We start from the raw sequence: 15,488 nt of genomic DNA, 5'->3' as shown, positions 1-15,488 counted from the left end.
TCATGTATCAAACTTATTTTTGAATTTTGTCCCATGTGCATTGATTCTTTTTATTTTGCATTTGGGGTAATATTATTTTTCTTCTCTCTTTTTTTTTGTATCCCCTTGTTTAATTACTTAATATATATATTTTTTATTTTTTTTTAATGCACATGGTAATTTAATTATTTTGATTTCACATGAGCATGCTTCCCAAATTTTCATATAACTTATTCAATTTAATTCCCTACTTTTTCATATCATCCCATGTTCCCATAAAATTCTCCATACTTAAATTATACACAATATCTATCTTAAGCTAACCAAGGATTCAACTTGGAATTTTTAATTTGTTTTTCTTCTTAAGGCTAGTAATGTGGTTATGAAATAGAAGGGGGTTAAAAAGTTCAAAGTGGCTAACAAGGGTGATGTAAAAGGTAGGCTTATTTGGGATAAGTGAGCTAATAACAAATAATGGCCTCAATCATATGCAAGCATGTAAATACACTAAATAATGGACATATATAATGGAACAAAGCAAAGATTGCAATTATAGAGAAGAAAACACACAAGAATAAAAATTTATGGTTAAATAATGTAACCATGTAAATAAGCTCAAAATCTCACAGGTTGTGTGTTCTTTGACTCAAAAACCATGTTCCAAATACAACTTCAAACAAGTTTAACACAAAAATTTTTCAATTTAAATTAGTGAAATATTATAAAAATTTCTTGAAAAAGAAAATATTACTTCATCCAAGTAGTAATTAAATGCACAAAATCAAATAAACATGCAATTAACCATGCAAATGCAACAATGAACAAACAAAGAAAATAAAACAATGGTGTTGAAAAGAAGAAAATAGCTAACCCATGGAGATTGGTATCGACCTCCCCATACTTAAAGATTGCATCGTCCTCGGTGCATGCTAAGATGTACAGGTGGATGGGCTGCTCCAAATGATGTCTTTCTCTATAGATTGTGCAGATTGACTTGCCTGTCTCCCCAGTTAGAAGCTTTCCCTTTCCATTCCTCGGTGGCCATCCTGAAAGAAGAGAAAAAGAAGGAAAGTAACCCAGAAATAAAGATAAGGACATAAATAAAATATGGGTGTTAATGCCAAATAAAAAGGGTCTCATTTACATGGAAGCTTCAACATGTACGTGAGAAAATAATAGAAGCACATGGCATACCAATGGTGCAAAATTTGCAACAATGGGGAAGAGAGTGGGGAAGGAGAGATAATATAAATTCATGTCAATGTAAAAGTAATACAGATATAAAAGATTCACATTGATTTAAATAATATTACTCAATCAGAATTAAACAAGTCACTAAGCACCTAAAATAATTCAAGAGAAGATGCAACAGTTAAAGAAAATTTAACACCAATTGAAAAAAAAAATAATTTTAGAAAAGAAAATAAAAATATACCCAAAATTAAATGCAATGGATGAAAGTATGCAAATAAATTAAATAAAATAGAATGAAAGTGAAGAGAGATGAGAATTTAAAAAGATGAAGTAAGAAAGAAAGAAGAAAGATATAAGAAATTAGGATTAGAGAAGAAAAGATAAGATATTTGGCTGATCTGGATAAGCTGTGGGCCGCATGTGACGCGGACGCGTGGATTACGCGTTCGCGCGGATAGCGCTTCTATGAAATGACGTGGACGCGTCATCCACGCGGTCGCGTGGATCGATCTGTGCCATTAGCGCGAGGGCTGCCTTGCGGTCGCGCAACTTTCTGTTTGAAGCTCATATTGCCAAATTTTAGGGTGACGCGGTCGCGTGGTCGACGCGATCGCGTGAGCCATGCGTCCGTGTGGTAAAAATTGTGCGGTCAGCACCAATCCAGCACCACTCTTGCACAACTTTCGGTCGTGCACCCTTTTTACGTCAAAATTCAGGTCACGCGGCCGCGTGAGTGACGCGGACGCGTGAGAGGCATGTTTCCCATTTGACGCAGACGCGTCAGTGACGCGGTCGCGTGGGGTGATTTGTGCCAAAGGCACCCCTCCAGCCACGCTCTCGCGTGACTCTTTGTTCACTTTCTTTTCTTTACAATGCACTGGTGACGCGGACGCGTCAGCGACGCTGCCGCATCACGTGCGTGTTTTTTTTTAATGCAGTATGCAGAATGCAATGCTTAATATGAATGCTATGCATGATTCCAGGTTCAATCAAAACTCAAAAACAGACTAAAATTAAAACTGAAAAAGGAACGATCATACCATGGTGGGTTGTCTCCCACCTAGCACTTTTAGTTAAAGTCCTTAAGTTGGACATTTGATGAGCTCCCTGTTATGGTGGCTTGTGCTTGAACTCATCCAGGAATCTCCACTAGTGTTTGTAATTCCAGTAGCCTCCGGAATCTCAAACAAGGCGCGTAAAGCCCTTAAGCAGTTTTAAACAGGTTCTCAGGCTTCCAGTGTGCTGAATGTCAGAACAGACTCCAGGATCCCAAACTTTGCTTTTACACCCGTCTTTGTGTTGATCATCATGATTCCATCCCGGTAGCAAGCAATTTGAATTCTCACTAAAGCGGCCAAACAACTTCCTAGACCCATTCAGTTGAGCTTTACACCAACCCTTGTACTTCAATTTGGAGCAGGCAACCATATTGAACTTTGCATGACAACTCTTACCACTGACCATCTTCCTCTTACTCTTAACACCACAAAGAGCTCTAAGCTGACCATCTGTCTAAAGTAAACCATATTCAAGTGGAATGAGAAAGCTAAAAGATATGAATTTTACCCACTTGAATGTTGTGAAGGATGATGGCAACTTAGGGGGAGGGGTCTCCAATAACTTCGGCAAGGCGATTTCAAGCTCCACTCCCTTGTGCTCTTTGACAACTTCCACCTCTTTGCAAACTTCTTTAATTTTAACCTCTTCCTCTTGGTAGCTTTCTTCCAATTCAATCTCTTCTTCATTACTTACCAAGGGCATGGGAGGTTGTGCTTCTTCTTCTTAAATCTCCATCTCTTGATCAACCTCTTCCAAGTCCTTAACCATGATATGCCTTGGAGGTTGTACACCCTCCTCAACATCAAATGCAACCGTCTTGGAAGGAGGCTCTATGTCATGACTTTCCCATGGAGGTTTAGCATCTCCCAAGTCTTCAACCATTTCTTCTTCTTCAATAATTCCGGCTTCCTCCACTTGTTCCAGTACAAATTCATGCTCCTTATTGTCCACTGGAGTTTCTAATGTCTCCTTCATGCTACGTTCTTCATTAGATTGTCCACATGAAGTCATGGGGGTTCCTTGAGTGTCTGAACGTCGGGAAGCTAATTGATTTATCGCTTGATTTAGTTGATATAGAGTTGCATGAAATTGATCCACTGTTTCCTTGAGACGGTCCGTTGATTCTTGTTTCGCTTGGGTATCATGATTAGGATCATATGGCTCTTGGGTAGATGGATATGGACATGATGTATATGGAGGTGGTGGCTCCTTTAGGGCCTCCTCTAGCTCCTTATGGAGTATGGATTCGCGAAGATGATCCCTTCTCTCTTGTTCCATGTCAATAGCATCATTAGAATCATGTTGCACTTGGATTGATAGATGTGGGTGCTCTTCCATGGATGGTGGTGATGGGATGGAGAGATCATTCTGTGGTTGAAAAGGAAGTGCACTAGAGCTTGAGGGTTGATTGTTGAAGGTATTTGGTGGTCCGATTTGGGCGACGAGAGCTTGTATAGTAGAGTTTAGATCGGTAAGTGCTTTCTCCATGGAGGTTTGGGGTGGATAGGAGGGTTCATTTGGCTCATAAGGTGGTTGGTTTGGTGGATACGGGTTAGGGTCATATGGAGGTGAATGGTGGTAGTTAGCTTGTGAGTGTGGTGGTTCAGACTTGTGTTGAGGAGGTTCATAGGCATATGATGGGGGTCCATCATATCTATCATCTTGGTATGCCCCCTGGAATGGCTCTTGACTATAGTAATTTGGTGGATGTTGGTTGTCACGGAAGGGTCCACCATAACTATTGTCTTGGTATGCATCATGGAATGGTCTTTGTCTGTGGTACTGTGGAAGGTGTTGTTGCCGGAAGGGTCGATCAGATCCTCGTGGCTCCTTCTATCTCTGATTGTTTTGACCTTGATGCATGTTCCTGTTATAATTTCCATTCCTTGCAACAACATTGGAACCAAACTCAAAGCGAAAGGGGTGAGAACTCATAATAGTAATTAAAAATTAAAAACGAAAACAAAAACAAATTTAAATTAAAAGGTTATTTAAATTTTGAATTTGAAAATTAAAATTTGAAATTTGAAATTTGAAATTTTAAAATTTGAATTTTGAAATTTGAATTTTGAAAAAGTCAACAATATAAGATAAAGTTTTGAAAAAGATTTAAATTTTGAAAAGGTTTGATTTTTAAAATTTTAAATTTGAATTTTGAAAATTGAAATTTGAAATTTTGAAATTTGAATTTAAATTTTTTTTAATTTGAATTTTGGGAAATTGAAATTTGAAATTTGAAATTTTGAGTTTTAAATTTTGAATTTTTGAATTTAGTGAGGAAAGAGAAAAACAATAAAATGACACCAAACTTAAAATTTTTAGATCAAAATGAAGAAAACAACTAAGAACAACTTGAAGATCAAGATGAACACGAAGAATAAATTTTTGAAAAAAAAAATTTTAATAACTAAATAAAAATGAATAACCTCTTAATTTATAAAAAAAAGCAAAAATAAAAACAAAAATAAAAATAAATAAACAAGCAAAAAGTAAATATTTACAATAACCAATAATAAGGCACACGTTTACAATTCCCCGGCAACGGTGCCATTTTGAAGAACTGATGATTGATGGTTTAGAGGTTATAGTAAACTCTCGTTGCAAGTATGGTTACTAAACCAAGCAATCAACCTTTCTTACAAAAGTTTTGGTTGTCACAAGTAACAAACCCCTTTAAAATTGATAACCGAGTATTTAAACCTCGGGTCGTCTTCTCAAGGAATTGCAGGGAGGTGTTCTTATTATTGGTTATGAGTCTTGTAAATTGAGGGTTTTGAAAGTAAGGAAGAAGTATGTTAAATGATAAGAAAAATAAAATAGTAATAACAAAATAAACTCTTGGCAAGGTATTAGAACTGGGAGTCCTATCCTTATCAATTGTGGCGAGAATTGGATTTTAATCCCACTTTGTTAACCTCTAACTATGAAGGTAAATCAAGTGGATTAATTAGCTTAATCCTCAGGTCCTAGTCAATTCCTATGGAAAGACTAGAGTTATTGGAGCAACTCCCAATTTCAACCACTGCTTTATTTGACAGCTCAAGCGTTACCAATTACTTAACCAAAGCCAAAAGGGAGAATTCTAAATTAAATTAAAAGCATTCATGTAAATAAAGCAAAGCAAAATTAAATCTGAAAATACCTCAAATTGCATTAATAAAAGAAATCAAATCTAACATGAATATTCATAAATTAATTGGAAAAATAAATAAAAGAAACATTGAACCTGTGATTGAAGTTGTAAGTTGAAATAATAAAGTTGAAATCCTAATCCTAAGAGAGAGGAGAGAACCTCTGTCTCTAAAACTACATCTAATCCTAAAATTTTGAATTATGAAAGCATATTTCTATGAATGAATGGATTCCCCCACTTTATAGCCTCTAATATGTGTTTTCTAGGTCGAAAACTGGGTCGAAAACAGCCCAGAAATCGCTGGAGAAGAAATCTGCCACGCTGATTTTTGTCACTGCGATGCGTCTGCGTGGAGCACACGTTCGCGTCACCTAGCATCAAGGCAACTATGGCATATTATATATCAAATCGAAGCCCCGGACGTTAGCTTTTTAACGCAACTGGAACCGCGTCGTTTGGACCTCTATAGATAAAGTTATAGCCGTTTGAGTGCAAAGAGGTCAGGCTGGACAGCTTAGCAATTTCTCCAACTTCTTGTATTCCTTCCACTTTTGCATGCTTCCTTTCCATCCTCTGAGCCATTCCTGCCCTATAATCTCTGAAATCATTTAACACACATATCAAGGTATCTAATGGTGATAAGAGAGGATTAATATTCGCAATATAAAGGCCAAAGAAGCATGGTTTCAATCATAGCACAAAATCAGGAAGGAAAACATAAAGCATGCGATTAGTATGAATAAATGGGTAAAGAGTTGATAAAAACCACTCAATTGAGCACAAGATAAACCATAAAATAGTGGTTTATCAAGAATCCTGGACACCTCTAATTAGGGACTCTAGCAAAGCTGAGTCACAATCTGAAAAGGTTCACCCAATTATGTGTCTGTGGCATTTATGTATCCAGTGGTAATACTGGAAAACAAAGTGCTTAGGGCCACGGCCAAGACTCATAAAGTAGCTATATTCATGAATCAACGTAATAAACTAGGAGAATCAATAACACTATCTAAATTCTGAATTCCTATATATGCCAATCATTTTGAACTTCAAAGGATAAAGTGAGATGCCAAAACTGTTCAGAGCCAAAAAGCTACGAGTCCCGCTCATCTAATTGGAGCTAAGTTTCATTTATATTTTGGAATTTATAGTATATTTTCTTCTTTTTATCCTCTTTTATTTTCAGTTGCTTGGGGACAAGCAACAATTTAAGTTTGGTGTTGTGATGAGCGGATAATTTATACGCTTTTCGGCATTGTTTTTAGGTCGTTTTTAGTATAATTTAATTAGTTTTTACTATGTTTTTATTAGTTTTCAAGAAAAATTCACATTTCTGGACTTTACTATGAGTTTGTGTGTTTTTCTATTATTTCAGATATTTTCTGGCTGAAATTGAGGGACCTGAGCAAAATCTGATTCAGAGGCTGAAAAAGGACTGCAGATGCTGTTGGATTCTGACCTCCCTGCACTCGAAATGGATTTTCTAGAGCTACAGAAACCCAAATGGCGCGCTCTCAATTGCATTAGAAATTAGACATCCAAGGCTTTCCAGCAATATATAATAGTCTATACTTTGCCCGAGTTTTGACGATGCAAACTGGCGTTCAAACGACAACTTCCTGCCCTATTCTGAAGTTAAACGCCAAAAACAGGTTACAAACCAGAGTTAAACGCCACAAACAGACTGCAACCTGGTGTTTAACTCCAAGAGAAGCCTCTACACGTGTAAAGCTCAATGTTCAGCCCAAGCACACCCTAGCTACTAGTTTAGCATAAAAACAACTTTTAGAGACTTACAATGTACCTCATGACATTTTACACGTTTCATATTGTATTTCTGACGGCATGAGTCTCTAAACCCCATGGTTGGGAGTGAGGAGCTCTGCTGTGTTTCGATGAATGAATGCATTTACTACAGTTTTCCATTCAATCATGCTTGTCTCTATTCTAAGATATTCACTCGCACTTCACCCTGATGAATGTGATGATCCGTGACACTCATCACAATTCTCAACCTATGAACGCGTGCCTGACAATCACTTCCGTTCTACCTTAGATTGAGTGTATATCTCTTAGCCTCTTGGTTCATGATCAGAGTCTTCATGGTATAGGCTAGGACTATTGGCGGCCATTCCTGAGATCCGGAAAGTCTAAATCTTGTTTGTGGTATTCCGAGTAGGATCTGGGATGGGATGACTGTGACGAGCTTCAAACTCACGAGTGCTGGGCGTAGTGACAGACGCAAAAGGATCAATGGATCCTATTCCAACATGAGTGAGAATCGACAGATGATTAGCCGTGCGGTGACAGCGCACTTGGACCATTTTCACTGAGAGGACGGATGGTAGCCATTGACAACGGTGATCCACCAACATACAGCTTGCCATGGAAGGAGCCTTGCGTGCGTGAAGAAGAAGGCAGTAGGAAAGCAGAGATTTGGAAGACAGAGCATCTCCAAATCTTCAATCTGTTCTCCATTACTGCATAACAAGTATTATTTAATTTATGCTATTTACTCTTCGTAAACCCAATCATTTTTATTACTAATTTTCTGACTAAGAATTACAAAGTAACCATAGCTTGCTTTAAGCCAACAATCTCCGTGGGATCGACCCTTACTAACATAAGCTATTACTTGGACGACCCAGTGCACTTGCTGGTTAGTGGTACGAATTGTGAAAAGTGTGATTTATAATTCGTGCACCAGAGTTCAAATGGCACAACTGACGCGCACGCGCACAGTGTGCTTGTGCGTCGATGGCTAAGTATGGAGGGGCGCGCAGGCGTCACGCACGCTGGTGCATGGGGGCCTGACACGAAGTGGGCATAACGTGGGCATAACTCTCTGGCTTTTGTACTAGGAGTGTAAAATGTACCACCGGCACGCGCACGCACAGCACGCTCTCACTCGGATGCCTTTTTTTCCCTTTCTCTTTTTTTTATTTAACAACATAGAAAGGGCTATCCTAACATATTCTTGGCAGGTGTTTAAGCTAGTAGTCAAGAAAACACTCACAAATTCATGCACTATTCAAAACATAGCATTCTCTCTACTTCAACAATTCATCCATACCAAAATGATGAATTCTATATGAACATCCTAGTTATCCAACAAGAACAATAAAACTAGCATTCCTAGGCAATCAACAATATCAAGAAGTAACAAAATTCACAAGAATCTAAAGCTAAAAGCAAGAAGTTATACACAAGGAAGATCTTACCACGGTGGGGTTCCTCCCACCAAGCACTTTTCTTTAACATCCTTAAGTTGGACAGTCCTTCGCTTAAGCTTCCCCTCCTTTTGGTGCATCCTCAAGTAGGAGCACTTCCACTTCTCTTGGTGACTTGTAGCCATGGTACTTCTTCACTCTATGTCCATTCACTTTAAAAGTTGTGTCACTTTGAGGGTCAAACAATTCTACCACTCCATAGGGCTTTATCTCTTTCACCTTGAAGGGTCCTTCTCATCTAGAACGGAGCTTGCCAGGCATAAATCGCAGCCTCGAGTTGTAGAGGAGAACCTCATCACCTTCTTGAAAATCCTTCCTCCGGATGTGGTGATCGTGAAAGGCTTTAGTCTTCTCCTTGTATATCCGGGCATTCTCATATGCCTCCATCCTCAAGCACTCGAGCTCCTCTAGTTGTAGTTTCCTGGCCACACCCGCCTTGGTGAAATCTATGTTACACTGCTTTACCGCCCAATAGGCTCTGTGCTCAATTTCCACCAGAAGGTGGCATGCCTTACCATAGACAATCTGGAAGGGGCTCATCCCTAACGGAGTCTTCTAGGCCGTCCTATACGCCCATAGTGCATCTCCTAACCGGAAGCTCAAATCCTTACTTTGTGGATTTACCACTTTCTCCAAGATTCTCTTAATCTCCCGGTTGGACACTTCTGCTTGTCCGTTGGTCTGTGGGTGACAAGCAGTGGCAACCTTATGCAATACCCCATAGCGCTTGAGCAGTGCCTCTACTTTCTTGTTACAAAAGTGGGATCCTTGGTCACTCACGATTGCTCGTGGCAACCCATAACGGCATACAATGTGATTTCTAATAAAAAAATGACGGTATTGGTGTCGTCAAGGCGGGTAGGTATTGCTTCCACCCACTTTGACACGTAGTCAACCGCTAACAGAATATATAGATACCCACTTGAGTTGGGAAACGGTCCCATAAAGTCAATACCCCATACATCAAATATCTCACAGAACAACATAGGTTGCTGTGGCATCTCATCCCTTTGGGACGTGTTTCTCGACTTCTGACACTGATGGCAAGACACACAGAACCAGTTAGCATCCTTGAATAAGATTGGCCATCAAAATTCACAATCCAACACCTTTTTAGCTGTCTTTTGTGGGCCAAAGTGGTCACCACATTCGGACGAATGACAAGCTTCAAGAATAGGTTGAATTTCAGATTCCGGCACACATCTTCGAATTACTTGGTCTACTTCCCTCTTCAACAAGTGAGGGTCATCCCAAATGTAGTTGGTGCACGAAATTGTGATCCCTGGTAATGGCTCCAAAAACTTGGTGCTCTAATCTTAATTCATAATTTGTCACAACTTCGATACAACTAACCAGCAAGTGCACTGGGTCGTCTAAGTAATAAAACCTTATGTGAGTAAGGGTCAATCCCATGGAGATTGTTGGTATGAAGCAAGCTATGGTCATCTTGTAAATCTCAGTCAGGCGGATATCAAATGGTTATGGAGTTTTCGAATAATAATAATAAATAAATAGAAAATAAAGATAGAAATACTTATGTAAATCATTGGTGAGAATTTCAGATAAGCGTATAGAGATGCTTTCGTTCCTCTGAACCTCTGCTTTCCTGCTGTCTTCATCCAATCATTCCTACTCCTTTCCATGGCAAGCTTTATATAAGGCATCACCATTGTCAATGGCTACATCCCATCCTCTCTGTGAAAAAGGTTCAAATGCTCTGTCACGGCACGGCTAATCATCTGGAAGTTCTCGATCATACTGGAATAGGATTCACCCTCCTTTTGCGTCTGTCACTATGCCCAGCACTCGCGAGTTTGAAGTTCGTCACAGCCATCCCTTCCCAGATCCTACTCGGAATACCACAGACAAGGTTTAGACTTTCCGGATCTCAGGAATGGCCATCCATGGGTTCTAACTTATACCACGAAGATTCTAATATCTTGGACTCGGTCCCCTGTATTAGATATCTAAGAGATACTCATTCTAGCTTGTTTGCATATAGAACGGAGGTGTTTGTCAGACACGCGTTCATAAGTGAGAATGATGATGAGCGTCACATAATCATCACATTCATCATGTTCTTTGGGGCGAATGGATATCTTAGAAGAGGAATAAGTTGAATTGAATATAAAACAGTAGTACTTTGCATTAAATCATGAGGAACAGCTGAGCTCCACACCTTAATCTATGGAGTGCAGAAACTCTACCGTTGAAAAATACATAAGTGAAAGGTTCAGGCATGGCCGAATGGCCGGCCCCCATACATGATCAATAGATCAAAAGATAATCCAAAGATGATCCGAAGATGAAACTAAAGATGTAAATACAATAGTAAAAAGTCCTATTTATACTAAACTAGCTGCTAGGGTTTACAGAAGTAAGTAATTGATGCATAAATCCACTTCCAGGGCCCACTTGGTGTGTGCTTGGGCTGAGCTTGAAGTTTACACGTGGAGAGGTCATTCTTGGAGTTGAACGCCAGTTTGTAACGTGTTTCTGGCGTTCAACTCTGGTTCGTGACGTGTTTCTGGTGTTTAACTCCAGACTGCAGCATAGAACTGGTGTTCAACGCCCTTTTGCGTCTTCTAAACTCGAGCAAAGTATGGACTATTATATATTGCTGGAAAGCCCAGGATGTCTAATTTCCAACGCAATTGGTAGCGCGCCATTTGGAGTTCTGTAGCTCTAGAAAATATACTTTGAGTGCAAGGAGGTCAGAATCCAACAGCATCAGCAGTCCTTCTTCAACTTCTGAATCTGATTTTTGCTCAAGTCCCTCAATTTTAGCCAGAAAATACCTGAAATCACAGGAAAACACACAAACTCATAGTAAAGTCCAGAAATGTGAATTTAACATAAAAACTAATAAAAACATCCCTAAAAGTAACTAGATCCTACTAAAAACATACTAAAAACAATGCCAAAAAGCGTATAAATTATCCGCTCATCACAACACCAAACTTAAATTGTTGCTTGTCCCTAAGAAACTGAAAATCAAATAGGATAAAAAGAAGAGAATATACTCTAAATTCCAAACTATCAATGAAACATAGCTCCAATCAGATGAGCGGGACTTGTAGCTTTTTGCCTCTTGAATAGTTTTGGCATCTCACTTTATCCATTGAAGTTCAGAATGATTGGCATCTGTAGGAACTTAGAGTTCAGATAGTGTTATTGATTCTCCTAGTTCAGTATGTTGATTCTTGAACACAGCTACTTTATGAGTCTTGGTCGTGGCCCTAAGCACTTTGTTTTCCAGTATTACCACCAGATACATAAATGCCACAGACAGATAACTGGGTGAACCTTTTCAGATTGTGACTCAGCTTTGCTAAAGTCCCCAATTTGAGGTGTCCAGGGTTCTTAAGCACACTCTTTTTTTTTCTTTGGACCTTGACTTTAACCGCTCAATCTCAAGTTTTCACTTGACACCTTCACGCCACAAGCACATGGTTAGGGACAGCTTGGTTTAGCCGCTTAGGCCAGGATTTTATTCCTTTAGGCCCTCTTATCCACTGATGCTTAAAGCCTTGGGATCCTTTTTATTTACCCTTGTCTTTTGGTTTTAAGGGTTATTGGCTTTTTGCTCTTGCCTTTTGGTTTTAAGAGCTTTTGGCTTTTTCTGCTTGCTTTTTCTTTTTCTTTCTATTTTTTTTTGCCATTTTTTGTTGCAAGCTTTGTATTCACTGCTTTTTCTTGCTTCAAGAATCATTTTTATGATTTTTCAGATTATCAAATAACATGTCTCCTTGTCATCATTCTTTCAAGAGCCAACATATTTAACATTCATAAACAACAACTTCAAAAGACATATGCACTATTCAAGCATTCATTCAGAAAACAAAAAGTATTGTCACCACATCAATATAATTAAACTAAGTTCAAGGATAAATTCAAAATTCATGTACTTCTTGTTCTTTTGAATTAAAAACATTTTTCATTTAAGAGAGGTGATGGATTCATATGACATTCATAACTTTAAGACAAAGTTACTAAATACTAATAATCATGTAATAAGACACTAACATAGATAAGCACTTAACATAAAGAAAAAGAAAAACAGTTAATTTGATAACAAGGAATGAGTCCACCTTAGTGATGGTGGCGTTTCCTTCTTGAGGAACCAATGATGTCCTTGAGCTCTTCTATGTCTCTTCCTTGTCTTTGTTGTTCCTCCCTCATAGCTCTTTGATCTTCTTTAATTTCATGGAGGATGATTGAGTGATCTTGATGTTCCACCCTTAGTTGTCCCATGTTGGAACTCAGTTCTCCTAGGGAGGTGTTGATTTGCTCCCAAAAGTTCTGTAGAGGAAAGTGCATCCCTTGAGGCATCTCAGGGATTTCTTGGTGATGAGCTTCTTCATGCGTCTCTTGAGATCCATGAATAGGCTCTCTTGTTTGCTCCATCCTTTTCTTAGTGATGGGCTTGTCCTCATCAATGAGGATATCTCCCTCTATGTCAATCCCAGCCGAATTGCATAGATGGCAAATGAGGTGAGGAAAAGCTAACCTTGCCATAGTGGAGGACTTGTCAGCCACCTTGTAGAGTTCTTGAGGTATAATCTCATGAACATCCACTTCCTCCTCAATCATGATACTATGGATCATGATGGCCCGGTCTATAGTAACTTCAGACCGATTGCTAGGGGGAATGATTGAGCGTTGAATGAACTCCAACCATCCTTTAGCTATAGGCTTAAGGTCCAATCTTCTTAGTTGAACCGGTTTGCCTTTTGAGTCAATCTTCCATTGAGCTCCTTCCACACATATGTCCATGAGGACTTGGTCCAACCTTTGATCAAAGTTGACTCTTCTTGTGTAGGGGCGTGCGTTCTCTTCCATCATTGGCAAGTTGAACGCCAACCTCACATTTTTCAGACTAAAATCTAAGTATTTCCTCCGAACCATGGTGAGATAATTCTTTGGGTTCGGGTTCTTACTTTGATCATGGTTCCTAGTGATCCATGCATTAGCATAGAACTCTTGAACCATTAGAATTCTGACTTGTTGGATGGGGTTTGTTAGAACTTCCCAACCTCTTCTCTGGATCTCATGTCGGATCACCGGATACTCATTTTTCTTGAGTTTGAAAGGGACCTCGGGGATCACCTTCTTCTTGGCCACAACATCATAGAAATGGTCTTGATGGGCTTTGGAGATGAATCTTTCCATCTCCCATGACTCGGAGGTGGAAGCTTTTGTCTTCCCTTTCCCTTTTCTAGAGGATTCTCCGGTCTTAGGTGCCATCAATGGTAATGGAAAAACAAAAAGCTTATGCTTTTACCACACCAAACTTAGAATATTACTCGCCCTCGAGCAAGAGAAGAAAGAAGAGATGAAGAAGAAGAATAAATGGAGGAGAGGGAGAGAAGTTTGTGTTTCGACCAAGAAGAGGAAGAGAGGGTTGTGTTGTGTGAAAATGAAGAAGAATGGAGGGGTTTATATAGTGGAGGGAGAGGGGTTAGGTTCGGCCATTTAGGGTGGGTTTGGGTGGGAAAGTGATTTTGAATTTTGAAGGTAGGTGGGGTTTATGAGGTAGGTTTATGGAGAAGAGTGGATGGATGTGAGTGGTGAGGGGGTAGTAGGGAAGAGAGCTTGAGGTGATTGGTGAAGGGTTTTGGGGAAGAGAGCTTGAGGTGATTGGTGAAGGGTTTTGGGGAAGGGTGTTTATTGGGAAGAGAGGATGAATGAGAAGAGGGAAGAGTATGAGTGGAGGTAGGTGGGGATCCTGTGGGGTCCACAGATGTTGAGATGATCCTGTGGGGTCCACAGATCCTGAGGTGTCAAGGAATTGCATCCCTGCACCAATTAGGCATGTAAAATGCCTTTGCATGCATTTCTGGCGTTTAAACGCCAAATTGGTGCTTGTTCTGGGCGTTCAACGCCCAGATGTAGCATGTTTCTGGCGTTGAATGCCAGTTCTATGCTTGTTTCTGGCATTCAGCGCCAGCTTTCCACAATGTGCATTTCTGGCGTCTGAACGCTAGGATGCTGCTTGTTTTGGGTATTCAACACCAGATCCATGCTCTATTCTAGCGTTGAACGCCAGCCAGATGCTCCTTACTGGCGTTTAAACGCCAGTAAGCCCTTCCTCCAGGGTGTGATTTTTCTTCTGCTGTCTTTGATTCTGTTTTTTATTTTTGTATTTATTTTGTGACTCCACATGATCATGAACCTAATAAAACATGAAAGAACAATAAAATAAAAATAAAATTAGATAAATAAAAATTAGGTTGCCTCCCAACAAGTGCTTCTTTAATGTCAATAGCTTGACAGTGAGCTCTCATGGAGCCTCACAGATGTTCAGAGCATTGTTGAGACTTCCCAACACCAAACTTAGAGTTTGGATTTGGGAGTTCAACACCAAACTTAGAGTTTGGTTGTGGCCTCCCAACACCAAACTTAGAGTTTGATTGTGGGGGCTCTGTATGACTCTGTTTTGAGAGAAGCTTACTGTGCCTCTTTTTCATGTTTACAGAAGGATGACCTTGAGTTTTAAACACAAGGGAGTCCTCATTCAATTGAAGGACTAGTTCACCTCTGTCAACATCAATCACAGCTCTTATTGTGGCTAGGAAGGGTCTTCCCAGGATGATGCATTCATCCTCTTCCTTCCCAGTGTCTAGGATTATGAAATCAGCAGGGATGTAAAGTCCTTCAACCTTTACTAACACATCCTCTACCTGACCATAAGCCTCTTTTCTTGAATTGTCTGCCATCTCTAATGAGATTCTAGCAGCTTGTACCTCAAAGATTTCCAATTTCTCCATTACAGAGAGTGGCATGAGGTTTATCCCTGATCTAAGGTCACATAGAGCCTTCTCAAAGGTCATGGTGCCTATGGTACAAGGTATTAGGAACTTTCTAGGATCCTGTTTCTTCTGAGGCAATCT

The sequence above is a fragment of the Arachis ipaensis genome, chromosome B10 (assembly GCF_059453495.1).
Source record: "Arachis ipaensis isolate K30076 ecotype BB chromosome B10, ASM5945349v1, whole genome shotgun sequence".
Taxonomy (NCBI): Eukaryota; Viridiplantae; Streptophyta; class Magnoliopsida; order Fabales; family Fabaceae; genus Arachis; species Arachis ipaensis.
The sequence above is the reverse complement of the archived record's forward strand: the minus strand, read 5'-3'. Positions refer to the sequence as shown.